The sequence below is a fragment of the Pyxicephalus adspersus genome, chromosome 1 (assembly GCF_032062135.1).
Source record: "Pyxicephalus adspersus chromosome 1, UCB_Pads_2.0, whole genome shotgun sequence".
Lineage (NCBI taxonomy): Eukaryota > Metazoa > Chordata > Amphibia > Anura > Pyxicephalidae > Pyxicephalus > Pyxicephalus adspersus.
This window is the reverse complement of record NC_092858.1, coordinates 158,564,335-158,571,815: the sequence shown is the minus strand read 5'-3', so window position 1 is coordinate 158,571,815 and position 7,481 is coordinate 158,564,335.

Below are 7,481 nucleotides of genomic sequence, written 5' to 3'. Positions count from 1 at the left end.
GTCAATCAGTCAAAGCTCATGGAGACCCTAGCAACCTCTGGAGGAGCCCTTGGGTTCTATGAAACTCTGGTTAGGAATAACCAATCTAAGGGGTCTATTTTTAAACCTGTGATTCTGACAATCACCAAACATTCTCTGGTGGATAATCTTCCGATCCATGTGTTTTCATTAGCAGTTATTGATTTTTTCACCAAGGAATATTTGGTAAATGTCAAATTCACTACTTAAAATAAAATCCTAAAATTGAATTCAAAGAACCTACATTGAGCTAAAAAACGTATCTATATATAACCCATGTCTTTAAATGATCTGGAGGCATTACTCCACTTAACATCGTTTATACTGCTTTAGATTTTAATGCTTTACAAAAATCAGGCCTCAGAATAGTGCCCGTGTAAACCATTTCCATGTGTTTTACTGGGAAAATAAACACTGTTTTCCAGTAAATAAGAAGCAGTGACCTCAGTGAGGAACCAGCACAGATTGTGGAGACTTGGCAGAGACCTGGAAAATCTCAGGACAGTCTGATTCCCCACAGCTCTGAGGCAGACGGCATTGCCTGTATACAGCCAAGTCTATTGTACCTGAGCAGTGAGAGCTTGTATACAAATTACAACGTCACCTTTCTGCTCTAGTTTTGTTGTTCAACCTATTTTCCAAACCTACTGGCAGCACACTGTGTACTCATCCATACATAGAAATGTGACATGCTAGGCTGTTTTATTGCTTTACGGCTCTAATTCCTCTGAGAACCCTAAACCTGCTGGAGGCAACAGAGCATTTGTTGTCTCTCACCGATCTTTTGGCCCAGGTCAGTTAGCCCCATTCATTTTCTGTGCTGTTAACCCTTGGCAACAGACAATGAGATGTGTTATCATCTATATGGTATTTGGACTTTTTACTTTGTATTTGCAATCACATTGTGCAGGGCAGTGGCAGGTTTAGAGGGCCCTGCCTGGGCAAATATAAGGTGGGGACCTAATTGCATAGCATTCTAGCTCCCTGCACCCCCTACTTTTTGGGGTCATGGAGTAGGTGGGGCTCTGGGTATTTGCCCAGTTTGCTCTACCCTTAAACCGACTATGTTGTAGGGAATGTAACATGGCTGATCGCTATAGTGGTGTAACTGAAGCTGCCTGGGCGGAAGTGCATATTTTCAGCTAGTTCCCTTATCAGGCAGTAGTAGACCCCTAGTGCATATTATTCATTTAATTCATTAATGGGACAACAAAATCTAGAGGAAATTCAGTTGTAGCCTAGTACAGTAGGTAAATATGATTATGAGGATTATTCATATCAAATTTATTTAATGGTTTTTAATTCAGTCAAAAAATTCTTAGGCAATATTCATATGGATAATGAGGTTGCAGTGCAATTACCACTTCCTCATGCCAATGAACTGTTCCCTGCCAGTGAACAATGCTGCAGTGCAAGGGCCCCGGCACCAATGTTCCAGCAATCAGGAGCCACAAGGGATCGCTCAATCCTGAGGTAGATTTGAACCTGCCCATAATAACAGTGTGAACAGATTTATTAAAAATTAAAACCTCTTCTTTTCTCCTCAACACTCCCAAAGGACTCCTCAACACTCCCAAAGGACTACTTTTATCCCCTATAGTTGCTGAGGCTGGTTACCCAGTTTAAGAGTAGGGATAAGCGAGAGTCATGAGCCTCTGGCATTCTCGTGCAAATTTCCTTGAACTTCCAACAGTTCCACGAAATGACGTCCTACCGATTTCGCGAAACCATCAGAAGAAGAAATTAAAACAGGAGGATTCCCAGAACTGCATTTAGCCCTGGGAATCTCCCTGTTTGCAATCCCCGGGGCACTAGAGGTCGATTAACTTCTAGTGTCCCGGGGATCACACACTCTTCTCAAAGGAGAACCTCCTGACATTGTAATATAAGTATCTCTTACAAATGATACATTTGTTACAGATACAAATGTATCATTTGTAAGTGATACTTTTATTACAACGTCAGGAGGTTCTCTTGTGCTGGGCATCTTCTCAATGATTGCAGCTGTGGCTGCATTCATTAGGAAGAGTGTGCGATCCCTGGGGCACTAGAGGTTAATCAACCTCTTGTGCCCGGGGATCGCAGAGGATTTCCAGGGCTGCATGATGCAGCCCTGTAAATCCTTCTGTTGGGCGAGAGCTTGACCTCTCGGCGAATCAGAAGGCCGTGAGAAAGGCCTGAGAACGAACTTATATTCTTGCTCGCTCATCCCTAGTACCAGGCCAAAAAATAGGGTGATATGTTTGTAACAGGGACAGCAGCTACAACAAATATATATTTTTGTTTTTGTGGCGTGGGGAAAATTAGGAACATCTATCAAGTCTTAGTTGATTTCTAGTGGTCCAGAAGGAACACTGTGATAGTGTGTAACTATTTTTTAGTGTCACAGAAAATGAGGGCAAATCTTTCCAATGAAAAACTAAAAATTGTGGAAGTATTTCTAACTCTAAGGAAACATAAAATACCAGGTTTAAGATAGAGTTTAGCTTCAATATTCCTGATACATATGAGCCAACCCTACCAAAACATTGAAAAATATGCATGTGGGCACCAAAATCTTGAAGTGGTGACTCTGTTTACTGCTTTAATTCTTTGTAACCACAGAGGAGCAGGTGGGGAATCAAAGTAGAAGTGCTCGGTGCCATAATGCAAATTGTTAACATGGATCTCTTATGGTCATAATGGTCTTGGTAAAACATTTTATAAAATTAGGTTTACCTTTGGTTTCAGTTAAGCCATGTGCATATAAGAAGCCTACTTGCCTACATGCCCTGTACTCGAAAGATTTGGATATCACCATGGATGACCAGATAATGGACATATGAGATGAGCACATTCATATAGTGCAATGAACAATCATACAAGATCTGTGTATATGGAACGTGTTCCTGTGCGGTTGTTTCTTTTATATCACCATGTTGAGGGTGGGTCTTTGACTAAGAACTAATGTTGGATTGTCACTGGAAGAAATCTTTTCTATGCTGTCTGAAATGGTACCTAAATCACATTTGCTTTTAATTATGGCTGTTACATTTTAAATACGACTGTTGCTCGATGGATGTTTCTTTTTGGAGGGTTATAATGAGGAATGTTCCTTACATCATGTGTTTTCTGAATAATATTTTTCTATGATTTTTTTCTTTGTGATGGTGCCATTTTGTATAAAAGATCTTTTCATTAATCTCTGCTTTCTACTTTTGACATACAGATCATACCATGTACATTGGCTAGCTGGTCTCTCCTTATACACAGAAAGCTTTGTATTGTTAGCAGGCCTGAAGGGTTGTAGAAGGCCAACGTTTAATGTTAATTATTAGAGCATGGCTAAGCAGCTTTTTGACTCCTTAATGATGATCTTTTCCTATTATACTTCATAGACTATAAACTATTATTAATACATTTTTTTGTTTTGTTAATGTTGCAGTATATGTACATGGAGTTAGCCTGTTTTGCTTAATATATATTGTATTACTCATGCATAACTTTGCACGACAGTTGCGCCTTACTAGTCCTTTTTCTCAATACGTCTGCCAGTCAGGTGTGACAGATTGAAAATTCAATTTTAGCATTTTATTTTACTACAATTCCCATTTCTGATAGCTGGTGGTTAAAGCACAGGGAGGTTTTCTAACACATTGTGAAATCTCCCTGGGGACATTTGTTCCAGCCAAGGTTAGTATTAGTTTTTCAATTAGTATGTACCTCTCCCCTGTACAGAAGAGCTCAGTCTAGGAAAGAGGGGGCAGGACTGGAAGCTAGTCGGGGGTATAGTATGCAAATGTACGGAAAAGGAACATGATGATCTGGGGTGTAGTGGGGCAGGCACTTTTTTCGGGAATGTGCCCACTCTTATTTTGCAAAGGATTCTTTGGTGGGCCATGGCTCTGGCAGGTACACGCCCCCCCCCCATGGGGTCAGAAGAAGGCGCACCGGCCAGAGCCCCGGGATCTCCAGTATGGAATTGCAGGTTCAGGAGAACGGGCGGGTTGTCCCCCTGAACACAACCAGCCCACTCCCTCAAAGCAGGCTCAGACCTGGGATAGGAGAGTGCGTGGGTTCTGGTATCATGACGTCACTCTGGGGGTAGTTTCTTCCCCTTTGAGTGACACATAGGCAAGGTTGTAGTGGGGCGGACACATACAGTGCCCTCTCTCTTTTTTTTTTATGACTACACCCATGAAAATGATAGGAAAGGTGAGAAATATTGCCGCATCAATCTGTGGCTGCTCTTTCTCTATTCAGCAGGCTGGGGGGCAGAAATAAAACCTCTGTAACTCTTCTTCTGTCTATATATATAACAGATAAAGCAGTGTCATCCACCTGGCTGCTATGTATTACAGAGCTGTTTCAATCTTAGAAATAGATGTGAAGCAATACAAATATTTGGGTAAAAGCTTCCCTGTATGTATTGCATCTGTTTGCCTGAAGTTTATCCCTAATGCAAACATTAAAATTGCAAGTTGAAATATTAGCTTAGTATTATTTTAAAATAGAACTAGACTAAATTTAAAACGATTGCAAGCAGGTGTGTTCTTTATTGCAGGAGGGACAGGTGATGTCTCCAATTGAATAAACTTACATGACTGATCACAATTTTTTTAAAGCAAAACTTAACTGAAAAATAAAAATATCACACTTGCCTTTAATGACGCAAATCCCTTGATCGTGCTGGAGCTTTCCTTGATTGGTTCCTGCACCGTCCTGGAATTCTCCCAGCGTGGAGGAAGCGAAGGTGCGGCCATTCTCTGGCTTTTTTTTCTCCTTCATCTGGCTATGTCACCCAATCTCGCACTGCGCAGGCACAAGATTGGGTGATGTAGCCTGCTGTAAAGGAGAAAAAAAGTACTGATCTCAGTCCACATGGGTGAGTTTGGCATCTCTTTCCCCTCAGTGTAGGCAAAATGCCCATGGCATGCACAAAAGGAGCAGCCAGGAGCCTTCAGGGATACGTGACGTTTGTATACCAGGAGGCTCTGCACTCCCAAAAGAAAGGGAAGGTGTTTCATCCTTTAAAAAAAAAAATGGTGCTGCAGTAAAAAAAAAAAAAAAAGGAAAAATATTTTTACTTTATTTTTATTAAAAGGGTTGTCTACCCGTTTATGTAAGGTAAAAACCTTGAATTTAGGTCTTCTTTAAGTAATTATGTAAACCTCTCATCCTTCAGGTACCATCATCTTCACCTACTTCTCTTTTAAGTTTAGGATCTTCATCCATGTTGAATGGCCAGGCTGAGGTGACAAAACTTTTTTTCCATGGAGCCAGCTATGCCGGAATGGTACACTGAGCTGGGCATACACAATACAATCACTGTACATTATGGAGAAGAAATCAATTATGGAGAAGAAATCAAACACACAGGTAAAGCTGCATACACACTTCCAATAATCATCGTTGGAAATGAACAACCGATCGACCGAAAATAGTTCACAAAAAAGCTGACCAAAGACGCTGACGAACGAGGATTGTCGTTGGAAATGAACGTCCGTCAGGGCGGATCTGATTGGCCGACGATCGTTTGCTATCTATCGTGTGTACAGTCGTTCAGTGATCGTGCATGTTTCTGCAGTACACTTTCTCCTTTACATGTCACTATCTGCATCATTCAAACGATTGTATCTAGCGTGTGTACACTATTAGTGAATTATTTTTGAACAACGGTATCGTTACAGCAGGTACAGAATTGTGCACAATACTGTCGTTAAAATATAATCGTGCATAATCGTGGATCGGTAGTAATTGTTCGTTTTCTAACGATAATTATTGAAAGTGTGTACCTAGCCTAAGTTTGTTTTATTGCAGAAGGTACATACTCTGTCCCATCTGTAATAAAGAAGCTGCCTGATTTTTATTTTTTTTATAAATTCGCTTTCCTACGGATAGATCTCTGCAAAACCTATATTTTTTTACAGAGTCGCCTTCTGTATTACAGTACTGAAAATGGCCTTGGAACATAGAAGACCTAATATAAACCTTCTCAGAAATGACATGAAACTTGCCTTCAGCCATCTTGACTTGGGGCATATAATACTCATGTCTACATGTGAAGCCATTTGTATTACCCTCATCCATTTTCCTTTCCCTGCTGATAAAGAGGTGATTGATGCTGACCCTCAATGCTGTCTTCAGCCTGTGCCCTATCCCTTAAAACAGGTCAAAGATTTATATGCTTTCTGCTTACAGAAAATTCTCTGGTGTCTTGTCAGCCACTGTGAACAAGTGTGTTTCTGCTTGAGAAAGCCAGCAGCGTGTCTCTATAGCCTCTGCTCCCTATTCCCAGACCTGGGGAGAGGAGACACATTACTCTCTTGCTTGCTGTCATAACATGTCTTGTACTTAGTTAAAAAAATAAAATAACAAAGTTAGTAAAAAAATGTTCTAAAGAAACAAAAAATCTAGACAAATAACTTGTAGGAGAGAAGAAATACAAGGGGAGCTTTTACTGGCCACATAAAAAGAGATAAAGATATGGCATGTACGCTTTGATCTTTAACCATTGTTTTATTTTTTGACAGAAAGCAGAATAGAAGTAAATGAAATTGGAATTATAGTGAAGGAATACCATCATTTGTGTATAACATTATAACAAATAGTTTTATTGTATCAAAGTATGTGAAATTGGAAGTTTTTATTTCACATATTTGGTGAAAATTAAAAGATTTTGAGATGTCATCAGTGACATGAGTATGGGCTTTGTAAATACGCTGAGTAATACGCCGACACTATATAATATAAATTCAGGATATTAAAAATAATAATAAATGTTTTTCAGCATATGTATTTTTGTGGATGTAAAAAGCTTTAAATGACTTCTATCCTGGGCCTACTATTGTGGCAAAAAACGACTTCTTATTGGCCTCATTATTCTACGTTTTTTTACTTAGAAGAAAGAAAACAAAAAGAAAGTGTGAAAAAATCGAAATAATACATTACATAAAATAATGATCAAATATACAGTAGAAGGAAAGAAAAACACAAAATGAACAGCAAATTAAAAAAAACTGAATTCACTCCCTTCCAAAAACTAAATAAATAAAAAACAAAGCAAATAGTTCAATATAGTGAAAGAATACCATCATTTGTGTATACCATCATAACAAATAGTTTTATTGTATCAACATGCACTATTGGGGCATTATGGTAACACTTCGGAAAAGAGTAAAATTCTAAAATCTAGAAAAAATCTAGTAAATCTAGTAAAATCCGACATTAACTGAATCATTTCCTGATGGAAATTCAATTACTGCCATTAAAAGTCATGGACCAGGAAGTTTCTCCACCATGAAATATTTCAGTAAATGCTAGATCTCTACAATATATACACATTTCTCCATAGATTTCTTCCTATAAATGCTGCAAAGACAGAAATATACATGTTAATACTTCCAGAAATTGGAATCATTTGAAATGAAATAAAAATGTGACTTACGTGGATCTTTTCTCTGATCGTTCTCTTTGGCAGATAT